The following is a 17,551-nucleotide window of genomic DNA, read 5'->3' as shown; positions in this document are numbered from 1 at the left end:
TCTTGGTCTCTAATTCTTCATTCCTCTGATCTTCCTTCATGAGAGCTGGACGACTAGTAGATGCTCCTGCCTTTGGAGTCGCCATCTTGACACCTACACAATATTTCATAATGAGTAACATATTTTGAAGCGAGTAGCAATGAAGATTCAAAAGGAAGACAAAAGATATTAATTAGGAAACTTCATGATAAATCTTGAGTTATCATTTCCTAATTAACTACGCAATTTTCAAAAACTTAAAGTTCAAAATTCAAAACTTCAACATTGGGACTAGGATGATCTCGCCATACCTCCACTTGAGAATTAATTCTAAAAAATGATGCAAAAATAAGGTGAATTTTGGCTAGGCAAAATGTAGATCGAAGTCCTTCCTTTAGCAAAATGCGCCTCCTTTAGTCTTCACAAGCATCAACTCCACCACCTTTAGTCTTCAATACTTAGGATAATTCGCTCCAACTAGACCAGCTTTCGCACCTTCTTTTGCTCTCCAAATTCGCACTTAAAGTAATGAGTGAATGATGGATTAAACTTGATCAAAACACCCCTATTATATAGGGCGCTCACCACTTTGCCTCCCATAGGCCGACTTGATGAAATAGGCCTAAAAAAAAATTAATAGAATTGAAAAAAGGAGAGGCCAACTTGATAAAATAATAAAAATGATACCTCAAGCGCTCCATTTTCAATTTTAATTTAACAAAAATTAATTTTAAATGCCTTTCTAATAGGAATTCGATTTTCTAAGGCTCAAAATCAATTTATTAAATGCCCATGCGTCTTTTATTAAATGCCAATTTAATTTAAATTTTTCCAAAATTTCGAAGTTGGCAATTTTGGCATCTAATGCGATTTTAGAGGATATCAACGTTGAAATAATGTAAAAATAATGAATGCCAATAACCTTGCCTTGGTCCCTTGGAGAGGGACAGGAGCAAACTTGCAATTTAAGCCTTGTATTCTTCATTTTCACGTTCAAAATTTCATCTAGGCATTTTAAAATGGCATTTTTGATTGGAGTCTTGAGCTTAATTCACTTGATCTCTAGAAGGAACGTGCCTTAGGACATTCTCGCCCTGGACCCTAGGTGAGGGACAGGAGCAATTTTCCACTTTTGGTCTTCAATCCTTCATCTTTTAATTGCCAATTCTTGTTGTGGGGTAAGCGATGATCCCCTTCGTTCATTCTATGCATGCTTAACTTGTTACTGCAAGGCAAAATAGGCTCTCCCAAGATTTTCGCCCTGGTCCTCCAGTGAAGGACAGGAGCGCTTTTTGTATTTTAGGCTAGGATTCTCAAATTTTGAAGTCAAATCTTTGTTCACCATGCTTTAGAAGATCCTTCCCATCTCGCACAACCTTGCCTTAGCATAATCTTGGAGGGAAATTGTTGATTTCATAAAAATCGCCCTAGTCCTTCAGTGAGGGACAGGAGCGCTTTTGAGTCCATTGCACAAATTCTTGATCACATCAACTTCAAATTACCCTCAAGGCATAGAACATCATTCCCCACTCCTTCTTGAGTCCTGGAAACAAAAATAGCATTTCAAAATGTAAGGTAAATGGGGCATATTTGGAAATTTCGCCCTGGTCCCTTGGTGAGGGACAGGAGCACTTTTGCCAATTGTCATCAAAATTTGCAACTCTTGCATCTCAATTCCACCTCGAAGCATTTTAAACATTATTTCAAACTTGCGCCTTGGCCTAGATTTGTCCAAATTTGGAGAGAAAAGCTAGATAATATGTTTTTCGCCCTGGTCCCTTGGTGAGGGACAGGAGCGTTTTTTGTAAATTCAAGTTTGTCTGTCCTTTGCTAGCCTTCCAAATTATCTTCAATGGGCTAATCATGTCTTCTTCCATTCATTTCGATCACAACACTTGCCTTGTTTTTGCAAGAAATTTACACTTTTTAGAAAATCGCTCTGGACCCTTGGAGAGGGACAGGAGCGCCCTTGCCTTCTAGGTATATTTCCTTGTTCTTTAAACCTTCAATCGCATCTAAGGTATAAAACATCATTCGTCCTTCCCATCCAAGTCAAGTTTTGCCATAAAATCTCAAACAAAGAGGAGAAACTTGAAAAAACGCCATGGTCCTTCAGTGAGGGACAGGAGCGCCTATTGTCATTTGGGTTGATTTACTCCTTTGTGGACCACTTAAATTATATTCAATGGACAAAACATGCTTCCCTTGACCTCTTCAAATCATAAAATTACTTTAATCTTGCAAAAATAGTGCAAATTTGAAATTCAAGTTCCGGTCCTTCAGTGAGGGACAGGAGCGCTTTTGACCTTCTAGGCAAAAACTTCATTTTTTCATTGTCTTTAATCAAATCTGGATGCTCTATTACGTTCATTTCACCGTCCACCATGCCTTTGATGTTTCAATTTGACCAAACAAGGTCAGGAATGACTCTGCTAAGTCCTTTCACCCTGGTCCCTTGGAGAGGGACAGGAGCGATTTTCTCTTAATCCTTCAAAATTCATTATTTTCATGCCTTCAAAATCTTCAAAAGCATCAAGTCACGTCCAATTATCTTTCCTGGAGACCCTGCACAAAACAAAACAGAAAAGTCAGTGACAAATATGCAAAAAATAACATTTTCGCCCTGGTCTCTGGGAGAGGGACAGGAGCGATTTTATCCTTTCTGGCTAAAATATTCAAAATTTAAGTCTCCAAACATTTCACAAGGCATAGTTAGGTCATCTTCAAGGCCAGGAACCAGTTAGCAAGTCCTCTTAAAAACAAGAAATTGCACTTAGAATGAAATTCGCCCTGGGCCTCCAGTGAAGGACAGGGGCGATTTCTCTGTTTCAGGCATCATCTTACCTCCAAAATTTAATCAAAATTTACCTAGGCAAGAACACACAATTTCACCTTCAAAATGCTAACACTTAGACAAAATTTGGATTTTCCCTCAAAAAACCCTGACTAGACCTAACCTGGGACCTATCTGACTTCCTGACAGACTTACCTTATTTCAACAAACTCAATCCTCGGGAGGATGCCTAATAACTTTCAAAATTTGACTGGACTTAGCTTTAATCTTGCAAAAATAGTGCAAATTTGAAATTCAAGTTCCGGTCCTTCAGTGAGGGACAAGAGCGCTTTTGACCTTCTAGGCAAAAACTTCATTTTTTCATTGTCTTTAATCAAATCTGGATGCTCTATTACGTTCATTTCACCGTCCACCATGCCTTTGATGTTCATACTCACTAGCCTTAGCCCAGACAGACCACTCACTCACTCAAAACCCTAAAAGCAGAGAGAAGAACAGGCAAAACAAAAGCGAAAAGAGGGGGTCCCCATTTTAATGAGGCGATGTGTGAAATGGTCACAACAGTAGGCCATCGCGCCACAGTTTTTTTCTTTCATCTGTATTTTATGATTTGTTTTTTAGTTTTTTAGTTTTTTTTTTCCATATGTTGAAACTCAAGATTTATGTTAAATAGATTTAGATTTATTTTCTATTTTATAATTTTAATTCATATTAAAACATTTATATTTAGTATATTTAATTTATTATTATTTTAATTAACTTTTTTATCAATAATATAGTGTTTTTTTATTTTTAGTTTTACTATATATTTTAATATACTTTTTATTGTCAAATACGGTAAAATAGAGTTTTTCATTTCTACTAGTTTTTATTTTGTTTTGTAAAACTAAAATAAAAATTAATATATTTTTGTTTTATGTTTTAAAAGATATATATTCACCAAGCAAAAAAAAAGATATATATTCAGTTGTGTTTATGTATTTTGAAATAGAATTTAATATTCGTTTTCAATTTTAGAGTCAAAAGTAAAAAATTTTAATATTTTGTTTTGATGTTTTTTAAATAGAATGTAGTTAATAATTTAAATACTAAATATAATTTTTCTTTTGAAACATGCAGAATGTAATGAAATGCCTCCTAAAATATCAAATTTTGAAGTATGAAAATATGTGACACGTGATGGTGCTGATCTCTTTTGTACCAAATGTCAAAAAACTTTCACTGGAAGTTTAACAAGGGCAAGAGACCACTAACTTGGGCTCAATGGGGGTGCAGAAGGAGGTGTTAGTACATGTCTAGGTTTGACTACAAAAATAAGGGTTGCTTTAGAGAGAGAACAATCCTCTTTGATTGTGAGAATGATGAAGAAGACAAAAAAACAACAATTGAAGAGGGATGTGTCTAGGTTTACATCTATCTCTTCTTCTTCCAATTTAACCAAGGACACAGGTGCATCGATAGGAAGTGGAACACTGAACAACTTTTGAAAACCAGTAGAGAAACAACAAGTGGATGATGCATTGGCTGATTAATTTAATTCAAGTGCTATTCCATTCAACATGGCAAGAATCCCTTTCCATAATGCAATTCAAAAAGTTGTAGAATTTGGCAAAGGGTACACACCTCCATCTTCAACTCAAGGGTGAACCCACAATAGTGGGTTACACTTTTTTTGCCAACTTTGACACTACAATATTCATTTTCAGAAAAAACTTCACATTCGGACACCTATTACTGCTAAACCGTAAGGAATTTGTAGATGATGTGAACTAGTGATTTGTGGCATTTTGTGTGTAGATTCTAAATGTATTTTTTTTATTTTTTTTGAAATCAATTTATTTCTATTTTTCTATCTCCTTCGAAAACTAGTTTTTTAACAAAAAAAAAACATTTTTAAAGAGTGATACTCATTTGATATGGCATAACTTTTTTTCTAGAATACATATGAATTTGATTCTTTCGAATTTAGTTTTGTAACATCCATATCTAATGTTTGCAATTGGTTTCATAGCATTACCTTCAATATTTCATATTTTATGAAGTTTTGAAGTCAACTGTAATTTTGACATATGTTGATTTGGTCGCTCGTAACTTGTTGTGAATGTATCGAAATTCTTTTTCTTTTTGTTGGAAAGAGGACTTCAATGCCTATTGCATAGATAATTTTCAGATAAAAATTCACTTGTTTACTATTTTTCCATAATTGTTGAACTCCGAAGTTGACATTTGGTGTGAAATCTATGTTTAGTTAATCTAAAAAAAAAATCATAATAAACTCAATATATATTAAAATAATAATCATTGGAAAGCTCACTTCAAGTACTACTATCATGCATTTGGGTTTGTCAAAATTCATCCATTTGAGCCCCCAATTTGAGCTTCAAAGGCCACAAATTTGCAGAAACCAAGAGAGTTTGGGGGGGGGGAATCTCTAACATGGAGATTCGATAGAACATATGTTCTATCGAAACAGGTTTTATCGAACCCCCTTGATACAAATTTTGTATCAAACGCTTTTTTGGATTCAATTGAAAGGGGGTTTTGATTGAGCACATTTTTTGCATTCGATTGAAAGTCGGTTTCAATAGAACATGGCTAAAATTGAGTTTTGGACATGTTGATGTGTATTTTGTACACGACCAAACACAGAATAAAATACCTAAAGGTACCTTACCCTCTCTTGAATAAAGTCTCCGAATGTTGAAGATGTCGCGAAAAGGATCAATCGGGATGACTTCAAGGTTCTTTGTTGTAGGATCTCTACGTGTGGATAAGCTCTCTGTGGTATGATGTGATTTGCTAGGATCACAAGGGGACTTACACTTGTCGACCTAAACGTCTGATTTGCTGGAATCACAAGATTTTACCGGCTTAGATTTGGAAAAAAAGGAAAAAGGACGAGGGCGAGGAAAGGATCTAATTCTGATACTAAGAATGTAGGAGCAATGAATGATCTTTGATGAAATTCTAACTAAGTCTTGTTTTGACATCCCAGGACCATCTCCACAAGGTTAGTGCGATCTTCGAAGGAAAGCTTTATGATGTTCAGATCATCACTACAGGCATAGACACCATCAGGCTGATGCATATCAATGAAGAAGCGACAATTGAAATTAAGCTCAAGCTGAATGATTCCAGTTGACTACACAAGGCAAGTCTGCAATCAACAAATTGCTAGTAGTATGGATATACGAATTTCACCATCAATCAAACACATTTCTTCCACTCATCTAATAACATGAAATCAAATATGAGAAGTATAGAGACCATGCAAATTGTTGAATCGACCCATAAATTTCACCATTTCTTCAATGAAGTTTTACAAGTCTTTTACAACAACATCTTGGCAACAATCTTTGCCTTCTCTCTCTACTCTACTCTAATTGCTATACTATTAACTGACTAATTCACTATTCTAACTATTCACTCCCTACTTTCTATTCTTTATTAGCCTTTACAAATGAAGAGTCGGGGCTTATATAGTGCCCTTAATACAATTCAATGGCTTAGATCAATTTGAGATCAATGGCCATGATTCTACAATGAAAACCCTAATTAGGGTTTGTTACAACAAACTCAATTCTGACCAATGAAATAATTGTATTAATTGGACACATGTCTTCTCTGGAATATTCGACCAATGGATAGCTGGGGTAGGTACATTGAAGTTTGTGCCACTTTTAATGAGTCAAGTACATTGAATCTGGACACGCTGAGGTGGACCAAACCGACTGGAGGAGCAATGACTGGGATGCCACCTCGTCTGACACTTGCAACTTGGTAGATATTCAATTTGATGTTGCTGAGAAGCTAGCTTTAATCAACTCTTCTGAAACTGTCTACTTCTTCAATGAACCCTGGCTCTGACTTCTTTTGTCTTTGATGTGCAGGATGATGATGTACCTCGCCTTGGAATGCTGGATTAGAGGAGGTTATTCCTAATGATGCTTGACCGAAGAAGGTCGTCCTTGTCAATGCTGGACTGGAGGATAGATGGAGAAGATCGTCCTTAATGATGCTGGATTGGAGGAGATCATCCTTGTCCTGGACCGGATCTTCTTTGATGAGAACCTGTCGACTTGTAGATCCTCCGGGCTTGGGAGTCACCATTTGATGCCTACACAAAAATTTCAAAATTAGTCTTTAAGCATTATATCTTAAAGTGTAGAAATTAAGACTCTCCAAAGGGAAGATTCAAGATATTGATTAGGAAATTTCATGATAAATCTAGAATTCTTCATTTCCTAATTAATTAATCAACAAAATCAAACTCTCAAGTCTTAGACTTTTTTTTCAAAAATTGCTATGAAATTAAAACAAGCCTTGACGAAGAATATCAAAATGATTTCCATACCTTCTCTTGAGTACTTAACTCTAAGACCTTCGAAAATGATGAAAGAAGACTGGATTTTGCTAGACAAGGTTTAGATTATAGTCTTCCCTTGGATGAATTACGCCTCCATTAGTCTTCAAGAGAGCTCCACCTTCCACTAGCTTCTTCAAAATCTGGAAATTATTCTCCAATCTAGCAAGAAATTCGCCTCTCCAATTTGCTCCTCAAATTTGCATTTAAAACAATGAATGAATGATTTGCATTTGTCCACAACACTCCCCTCTTAAATAGAGCGCTCACCCTACTTAACCATGAGGCCGACCTAGGTTTTTTTTAATAATAAAATAAGATAAAACCCCACCTAAAAGGAGGCCGACTTGCTTGTAAAAGCAAATAAATGCTCTTGAGCACTCACCTTTTATAAATTTTAATTTAAAAATTAATTTTAGATGCCTCCAAGATGCCCTTTTGATTATTTCAAGGTCAAAAATTAATTTATTATATTAAAAATGCCCCAAATTTAATGTGAATTTGATTTAGTTTTTTTTTCAAATGTCTCGAACTTAGCAATTTTGGGGGATTTGAGGAATATCAATGTTTGATTAAGGCCTCAATGAAGATTGACAATAATTCGCCCTAGACCCTCAACAAGGGTCAGGAGCGATTTTCCAAATTAGGCCTTGAATATCCTATTTTTGCAAATCCAAAATATCACCAAAGCACTCCAAATGGCATCTTTTACTGGAGTTTGGGTTTGATTTCACTTGAATTTTAGAAGAAAAGTGCATTTAGGGTTTTTTCGCCCTGGACCCTCTGCAAGGGTCAGGAGCGATTTTTCAAATTTGCTCTTACTCCTCCATCATTTTAACCCCAATCTACCTGACAAGGTTAGGCAATGATCCTCCTCATTCATCTCATCCAAATTTGCTTTGTTTCTGCAAGGTGAAATAAGAGTTTTTCAAATTTTCGCCCTGGGCCCTCAGCAAGGATCAGGAGCGATTTTTCTTCCCTGGCTTAGAATCATCAAGTTTTGGAAGCAAATCTTTATTCATCATGTTTTTGAAGGGCATTTTTACCCTAGTGCATCCTTGCCTTAGCCAAGATTCAAAGGAAATAGGTTGATTTTGCAATTTTCGCCCTGGGCCTTCAGAGAGGGTCAAGAGCGAAATTGAGTCTTTTGAGCAAATTCTTTCATTCTTTTGACTTCAAATCACCTCTAAGGTATAACACATCACGTCCTTCTCTTATCCAAGGAAGATATAGCAAGATTTTGTCTTAATTCTACAAAAAAAGGAGAGAACCTTGGAAATTCGCTCTGGACCCTCTCCAAGGGTCAGGAGCGATTTTGATAATTGCCTTCAAAACTTTCATTCTCAACAATCCTTCTTCACATCAAGGCAATTCAAACATCATTTCAAACTCATGCCTAGGCTTAGCTTTGCTCAAACTTTGGAGGAAAAGATAGGTTTTAGGATTTTCGCCCTGGACCCTCAGCAAGGGTCAGGAGCGAATTTTGCAATCTAGACTCAAAATGTTTCATTTTTCACCTTGAACCTTCTTTGACATTCCAATTCAACCAAGACTAAGCAAAAATATCTCCAACAAGATTTTCGCCCTGGACCATCAGCAAGGGTCAGGAGCAAATTTTAAGTTTTCAACAAAATCCTTCACTTTTTCAAATTGACACTTTCTCAGGTGGGTAAAGGGAGATGTCCTTGTTTCACCTATGTCCAAAACTTGACTTTTTTTGTTGCAAGATGAGAGAAATTCAAAATTTCGCCCTGGGCCCTCAGCAAGGGTCAGGAGCGAATTTGCTTTTATTGCCCAAAATTCATCAATTTGCACACTTTCAAACCTTCAAATGCATCAAGTGACGTCCAATCTTCCTTCCGGGAGACCCTGCACAAAACAAGTTAGCCAAAATTAGTGCCAAATAACCTTAAACAACATTTTCGCCCTGGACCCTCAGCAAGGGTCAGGAGCGAAATCCTCATTTTAGGCTAAATTGCTCAATTTTTTAGTTTCAAACCACTTCACAGGGCAAGGTAAGATCATTTTCAAGGCCAGGAACAAGGTTTCAAGCTCAAACAAGGTAGCAAATGAAGTTTATAATGAATTTCGCTCTGGACCCTTTGGAAGGGTCAAGAGCGAAATTCCTCTTCGAGGCTAAAATCTATCATTTTCTTCAAGGTTTTCAATCAATTCCAAAGTCCAAACAAAATGCTTTACAAATCAAAATTTGGTCAAATAAGGCAAGGAATGAGTCCTAGGTTGATTTTCGCCTTGGACCCTCTGGAAGGGTCAGGGGCAAGATTTGCTTTGGACCTCCTGAGAGGGTCAGGAGCGAAATTCGCTTTGGACCCTCAGGAAGGGTCAGGAGCGAAATTTGACTTTTTGAACTCTCCGTCAGGATAATTTTATGGAATATAACATTTAAGTATAAGAAAGGAAATGTCACTTATACTTTAAGTTATATTCCATATATACTTTCAGGATGTTTGAGAGTGGTTTCAAACCTCCAAGAGTTATATTGCAAAATCTAGTTTTTGGAGGATTTTCAGTTTTCTAGACTTAGCCAAATTTCAGGATCAAGACTTCCAGACTTAGCCAAATTTCAGGATCAAGACTTCCAAACTTCATCACTTACCAACTTTCAGGATCAGGACATTCCAGACTTAGCCAAATTTCAGGATCAGGACTTCCAAACTTCATCACTTACCAACTTGGCCTAACTCAAGCAGAACTTGCTATCCAGGTGATCCCCTTGGCAAGACTCGAAAGCTAAAGGCTAACAGACAAAACCCTAAAAGACCTAAAAAGACAAACCCTAGAAAGCAAAAAGCAGGGGTCCCCATTTGCAATGGGGCGATGTGTGAAATGGTCACAACAGGACAAAAGAGTCGATTTCTTTCCTCCAAAAAAGTGTAACCCACTATTGTGGGTTCACCCAGAGGCTTTCAGAACAACTCTTTTAAAGAGGTCAAAAGATAGAGTGACAGCTGCTAATGTTGATAGCAGCAAGAGATGTCATTATTCTTGCAATGGTTGTGAAACTGTATTGCTGATGTTTTTCATTTATCGTGTATGAGCTCTTCTCAGTTTGTTCTACTGTTTGATAATATTGAATTTTGCTAAGCTGGAAGTGTAACAAGCTTTGATATCTGTCACCATCCTTGTGTATTGACTACGACTCATGGGAGCCTCGTGCTTAATGATTGTGTCTTCCTCCTTTATCGTTTTTCTTCTGTTGAGAGGTGTGACAGTGTCTACAGCTATGCGACTCTTCTTGGTAACGTTTTTTGAAGTGGGATGAATGGTAACTGCTAACATGGGCTTTTCGTATTTAACCACCTTAGATATTCTTCAAGTTTTGTCGTGTCCATATAGACGTGTTGCGATTTAATTTTGTGGTGCATGAAGTTCTTCAGTGAGATCATATAGATCATATGCATCGATGATCATTGGTATGATGAGTTTCTTGTCAGGCTCTTATTCAGTGCTTCAGTATCTTCTTCAGTAATTTTGTATCTTTTCAGCTCTTCATATTCTATTGGTGAATGATTATCCCTATTGCAAGAAGTTTATATGTTATTTGTCTTGTAGAAGCTTCAGTCATTCTTGAACAGTTTTCAGATTCTACTGTGGATTGTTAAATGCTAACAATCGTGTTTAGTTCTTTGCTTACTTAATCTTGTGAGCATTGTATCAGATTTGAGACAATAATAAAAGGTTCATTTTTGGTGTGGCTGGGTTTTTCACCCTCAGGTGGAGGGTTTTCCCACGATAAAATTGTGTCTATCTTGTTCTTATGAGTTTTCTAAGTTTCAGATTTCTGAGTTTTTGTCTTTCTGGTTCTAACTTTAACCAGCAAAGTTAGCTGAGGTCAAAGCCTCTTGGAAAGTAACAAGTTGCACCATATTGAGCGATGGATGGTTAGATATATGTCAAAGGCCATTGATTAATGTTTTAGTGGCTTGTCTTGAAGGTGTTGTGTTCTTGAAAGTAAATGACACCATGAACCAAAAGAAAACTTAAAAATATATTTTTTAGATACTAGAGGAAACCATTCTTGAAGTTGGGGTGGAAAATGTGGTTCAAGTGGTTAATAGTGCAGCAAATTGTGTGGGAGCTAGGAAGCTAATTGTGGGGAAGTACCCACAGATATGTTGGAGCCCATGTGCAGCCCATTGTCTAGATTTGTTGCTTCATGACTTGGCTAAATTCCCATGGATACATGAAGCAATCCATAGAAGGAGAACAGTTGCAAATTTCATTAGAAATCATCATCTCACAATGAGTCTTTACAGGCAACATGCATCTAGGCAGTTGTTGTAGCCTTGTGACCCAAGGTTTGCTTCATTTTTTATCACTTTGAAAAGAGTGATTGAAGAGAAAGCAGCTTTGAGATTGGTTGTTTGTTCCAATGAGTGGGAAAGTTCATCACTTTATAAAAGTGCTAAGGGGAAGAACATGGAGCAAATCATTTTGAGCAGCAGCTTTTGGGAAAGTGGAGCAAAGGTTTTGAATATATGTGGGCCAATTGTTGATGTTCTTCGTATAGTGGATGATGACACTCCTTGTCTCAGCATGCTTTATGAAAGCATGGACTGTCGAAAGGAATCTATTCAAAGCACTAAATAATGTAGAAGCAAAGTACATGGAGATTTGGGAGATTTGTTGATTCTAGATGGAAAATGATGCACACAACTTTACATGCAGCAGCTTGCTATTTCGAGCCTAAGTTATTTCATATTGATAGACAAGGTGATGAAATTATGTCAAGGCTTTCTAAAGCCATTAGCAGGTTTAAACGAGATCGAACAACAACAGGTCTAATCAGAGACCAAAGCTGGAAATACAAGAGAGCAAAAGGGTTGTTTGAAATAGAAGCAACCCAAGATAATATGACACGAGATGAGGTACCTAGCTATAGATGGTGGAGGAGCTATGGAGCACAAACTCCTAAACTACAGTGCTTTGCCATTTGAATATTTAATCAGAGAGCAAGTTCATCAGCTTGTGAGAGGAACTGGAGTTGGTTTAACCACATCCATTCCAAAAAGAGGAACAAGTTGCTGTCCAAAAAGTTGGGAGATCTTGTCTACATTCGGAACAATTTAAAATTGTTCATGAATAGATCAGCAAATGACTCCACATCTTCTTCACAACAATGAATTTCAGAAGACAAGGTAACTAGAGTTGTAGATGAGCCTGACTCTGTAGATGATGAATCGAGTAGTGATACTGATGGTGATGCTACAGCAGCTCGGCCATGTGCTCTTGATGACCAGGAGCTTTTTTTAAGTTCTCTAGTCTTGAATTTTGATTGTACCTTTTTGACTAAAAAACATCTTCGCACTCTTGATGACTTGTAGCTTTTTTGAAGTTCTAAAGTCTTGACTTTCAATTGTATCTTTTTGACAAAAAAACATCTTGACAATTGTGATATCACATGTTTCTTATAGTTTATATTTTAGAAATGTGACATCTTTCTATAATGATTTCGAATCTATTTTGAAATCTTAAACTATATTGATAATTTATTGGATATATTACTAATATTTAAAAAATAAAATTTATATAAGACAAATTTAATGCTGAACTTTTTTTTGAATTTTTTGCCCTTGCCGAACTCCATCCGAATTTCATAGTTGTTGAACTCGAACTTGAATTCGAACCTTGTGACTTAGCAATTGAGTATCTTATACTAAAGATGGGAGTAATCTCTCTATTCTAGAGGAAGTACAGGTTCGAGGGGAGTGTTGGCTCCTGCAAGAAGTCTTGGTGATCTTGCAAAGTAATGCAGTGTGTTTTAGTGTTTAAGTTTTTTCTAACAGGGGGAGAGAACGCCTCAGAGAAAGGATTCAAGTGTCCTTTTGCTATTGATGTCAACGGGGGAGAGAGAAAGCCAAAATGCTTGTTAGTCAAAGCTTGTTTGACAAAGAAGAGTATCTATCACAAGGTGGTTTGCCATTAATGAAAAAGGGTAAGATTGTTGGTGTGTTGCCATTGATGTCATAGGTGCAATCAATGTTGTCATTGATGTCAAGGTATCCAGGTGCAGTCAATATTGTCATTGATGCTAAGGTATTAGGGAGTTTTTTGAAGGTTTAATTACTTCTATCACAACATGCAAAACATCTAAAGGACAAAGTCAAGCATGTTTGATAACTCTCTTAATGTTATCATGTTGTTCCCATATCAATTATGCCTAACTGTCTAGCATATTTGCAGAGGTCTGAAAGTATCTATGGAAGGTTATGAGGTTTGATGCTCAGAAACAATATGTGCACCCAATTCCACTATCATGGTGTTTCCCTCCGCATTCTACCAATTTGAGATTTATGGCTTGTGCATTGGAAGTAAAGTGAAGTTGCATATGAGGATTTGGTCAACCAAACAAAAGTTAGAAGTGACAAAATGTTCACTAAGCTAGCTAGTTGGCCAACTGTGTTGATGTTACAAAAGGATGTGCCAAAGAAGGATAACGTGCGTCAGTTGGAGGATGCATGTGAAGGTTATTTGGGACCAATTGAGTTTGCGTTAGGTAACGCATAGTGAGTCCCCACTCTTGGTGTAACGTGTACGCTTTAGGACCAAGCAATTTACACGTTTGATTTAAGGTTTATTCATGTGTCTGAATTGCGAATGGTGTAAATAAGTTCTAGGTCGACTTGTGATTGTAATTAATGTACGGATGCATATATATTGTTGATATAGGTTCATTCCTAGTGTATCTGTTGGGAGGGTGTGGCAGAGAAGCCTCCAAAGTTGTGCATGTTGTATGTAATGAAGTGTGCAAACTATGTTGCAAATCTCACACACACTACGAGGGGATTTTGTAGTAGAGCAAAGCTAACTGATGATGCAATTTGAGTTTGGAAGATCCGTATGATTCATCTTTTGTATTTCACATCTATAATTGAGGTTAGTACCTCATAATTTGAGTTGGTGCTCAGTTCTTGTATTAGATGATTGGTATCTCCTATAGGTTGGTGGCTGCAAATTCATTGTAAGGGGATTGGTGTCTCTTCTGGGTTGGCGCCCATAAACATTTGTAAGTTATAAATGTTTCTTTGTGAAGTTGGATTTGGACAGTAGATCCACACAGCTATTCTCACCATGGTTTTTCCCTTCTAGGTTTCCACGTATATCTGGGGTTCTCTTGTGTGGTGTTTACCATTTTGTTGGTTGCTTTAATGTTAAGTAATATCTGGAAATGTTGCTAATGATAAATTGGATTTGAAGTTAAGTTTTTGGCATATACTGATTCACCCCCCTCTTAGTATATCTATGTCTAACACTAGGATGGAGTGGAGCATCCAGGTGAACATTGAATGTAGGATCCTTTAGAACAACTGTCTCTCGAGGCGCCTCCCCCTCTCAAATTTTTATATTTTGAAGAGGTGTGCCTGCCATATATTAAAAAGTGACAAAGAGTGAATCTCCACAACCAAGATTGAGAACTCTCCAAAACAAATTAAAATGGAACTGCAGCAAAATCAACCAAAAATACACTCATTAATTACTGACGTTTCAAAAGAGAATTATTTTGTCTCTTTCAGCAAAAATGAACTCACAGATGAGTGACATGCCAAAAAAGATACATGTTTTACCTCTTTCTGTAGGCATGTATATTCTATTTCATTTTTTCTTTACAGTTTTTTTCTCTTATTAGCTTTTTAATTCTCGTGAAATATAGCTGGAATTTACCAGTCATATCTATTACATCCCCCAACCTTATCTGGGATCCATCCCGATAAGAATATCTATTCCAGTTATATCCAATGCAGATAGGTATCTGATACAACGAAACTTAAAATTGGGAGAGAGGTAGAGCATCTAGTAGCATAGTTTCCTAGTGATTTCAATGGTGGAATAAAGCATTAGCTGTATTGCCAGCATAGAATGGCTTAAACAGGAAAGCATTATGACTTGCTACTCATGGTTGCTGCACTATTCTTTCCAATATCAAATTATCGCATCACCCATTTCTCTAAGAAAATTGATATTTTGTAGCTTTTTTTCCATTTTGAGTGTGTTCACCTTATTTGCAATTTATAACCTCTCTGGTGCTTTTTAAGCTTGCCCTGGCTTCCCCACAAAACACTCCAGTATCCAGTTCTGTCATTCAGGGCACATTTAAACTGTGAGAGAAATAAATTTTCTTTCATGGCTAACCATGTTAAGTGACAATGTAATGTCTGTTTTCTGAAATATCAATATGATTTTTGTAGACTCCCATTAGCATCAGATTCAACAAACTCATCGTAATAAAACTATTTGTCCTTCTCTGCTTCCAATTATATTTTTCGCATATTGTGATCTGGATCTAGCTCTTAATATTTTTCCATAGGAAGAAAAATGTATCGATTCTCTCGTTGAAAGAACTTTATGCCAAACAGATTGACACACCTCGGTTTCAGCATGTGGCTGTCCTCTTTCCAATAAAGATTGTTTAAGGTGTGGGTTGAAACTTCTATGCTAGAATCTTTTATCTCCTCAACCATCTTATGTTTTTATGAGGGCCGTCAGTGTTCTACCTGACTTTGGAAATAAGGATATGTATCTTATTTCAAGATAGTAATGCCCTTCAAGAAACTAAATCATAAAATAGCAAAAACTCACATGATATAACATAACTGTAGATGAAGGTACAGACAAGGGAAAACGAGGTGCAAGAGAAACTAATAATCTGTCTATACTTGTCAAGTATTCAGGGAAAATAACGGTGCATTAATTGCCTCTCAATCTATGGACTAGCTTTGAGAACCTTATCAATATTAGATTGGGATATGGGCGGCAACGTCTATGGTGCTGGTTTTTATGACTCGTCATTGCCCTAAACCCTAAAAAATAAGTTTCTATAACGTTGTACTTCAACGCTTCACTAAACTGGATTTAATCTGATAGTTGGCAGCAATATTCTCATATCAAAAGCAGCCTTATGGATTGCAAAAAACAGGCAACGAGAAGAGAAATCCAAGTTGACAGACCCGACCATAAGGAAGGCAGCCTATAATTCTCTCCCAGAAACTTAGGGGATCTTTTTAAAATTCAACAAACAGTATGGCAAAGCCAAAAAACATGGTGGTCTAGTGGCTCAGTGGCAAAGCACTCAGCAGTAGTGACCGGAGGTCCTAGGTTGCACTCGTAGGAACTTGTGTATGAAAACAGCATAAGAAACCTAATGAGCATTACCTGATTACCAGAACTGGTCAAAACTCTAACGGATTTTACCTATGTATTAGCTCGATATCAAATTACCTAGCGTTCCTTGATTAGCAGAAACAACTAGAATTCTAAAAAATCTAATCCGATAAGCCTCAAGAATTGTACACTGTTTCATCTAAGCCCTTTCACAACGTACGGAATCATAACCCGCTCAAGAGCTGGAGAGAACGAAGGATTTTTTGTCAACAATTCCCGATGCCTCGATGTATATTTTACACAAATTCCAAGGCTCTTTATTCGCATTTAGTTCACATTAATGCACAATTCCCAAAAATTCCACAACGCAGCAATTAATTAGCCCTATCTTCTGAGTCCCTTGAAAAGCCCTGTTTTTGAGCCTCCTCCTTCTTCCGACTACCAGACTCAACAATTTACATAAAATTTATCACAACTCGTCTAAATGCTACACCAAATTTGCGATCTGATCTCTTACAACTAAGTTTTCTTGCGGGGCATAACAACTAAAAAACAATTCAATGTACACCTAACCTGCTCAACCCTCCCGTTTTGGAGACAAATGCAGGGAGTAGTTTACATTAGATTGCACGGAGTCTCAAACACGAGACTCCTCGTTGAACAGGAAAACGAAATAAAAGATAAAACGAAACTTCTTAATTGAAAAACAGGGACATAATTTTACTCTGAGATCGCAGGTTGGAGTGTCCAGCTGATGATTAAAAAAGAGCCAGGCAGCAAATTGATTTCTCGCCTGAGAACAGCTACAGATCGATCCTTATTCTTCTGCTATTTTTTTTTTCCAAGGCGGCAAAGACAGCCCAGCCCCTGTTGCGAATTAAAAAATAACTGCATTAAAATTCAACTGTTTAAATCCGTGACCCTACGCTCACGAGTTTCTGCTTTCTCCAATCACCGCATTGTTTAAAATAAAAATGTGGAGATATTTAAAAAATTCCTGCGATATTTTCCTTCATTTTATTTTTAATTTCCGACCTCTTGCCCACTCAAGAATATTTGCAATTAATTAAACTTCACTTCTTAGCCTTTCCTACGTGGCATTTGAGTAAGTCCAATCATCTTAAACGTTTGAATTAAAAACTTTACGTTTGAGTTGAACTTCTGGCTCGTAAAATGTCATTTTCCTTTCATTTTAAGGTTGACTGATTAAACTAAAAGCTTGCAAACTGTTATGGCCCATGCGTATCATCTCTTCTCAAAATCGGACGGTCTTAAATACGTAGCGGATATTAGAT

The 17,551-nt window shown here is 36.8% G+C and overlaps 1 protein-coding gene across 2 annotated transcripts in view; it reads right to left on the bottom strand.

Annotated features, from left to right (window-relative positions):
- The window catches only part of LOC131078991 (phosphatidylinositol 4-phosphate 5-kinase 9-like), a 141,770-nt gene extending 124,540 nt beyond the window's left edge, over positions 1–17,230 (bottom strand). Inside the window, exon 1 of one of the 2 annotated variants that reach the window (XM_059213734.1) lies at positions 16,981–17,230. The gene's annotated coding sequence lies outside the window, so the exon portion shown is untranslated. The remainder of the gene's footprint in view (positions 1–16,980) is intronic. The other variant, XM_058016855.2, reaches the window with a different exon arrangement.
- Positions 17,231–17,551: the final 321 nt, after the last annotated feature.

Source organism: Cryptomeria japonica, chromosome 11 (genome assembly GCF_030272615.1).
Source record: "Cryptomeria japonica chromosome 11, Sugi_1.0, whole genome shotgun sequence".
In the NCBI taxonomy this organism is placed as follows: domain Eukaryota; kingdom Viridiplantae; phylum Streptophyta; class Pinopsida; order Cupressales; family Cupressaceae; genus Cryptomeria; species Cryptomeria japonica.
This window is presented reverse-complemented; position numbering and strand designations above follow the sequence as displayed.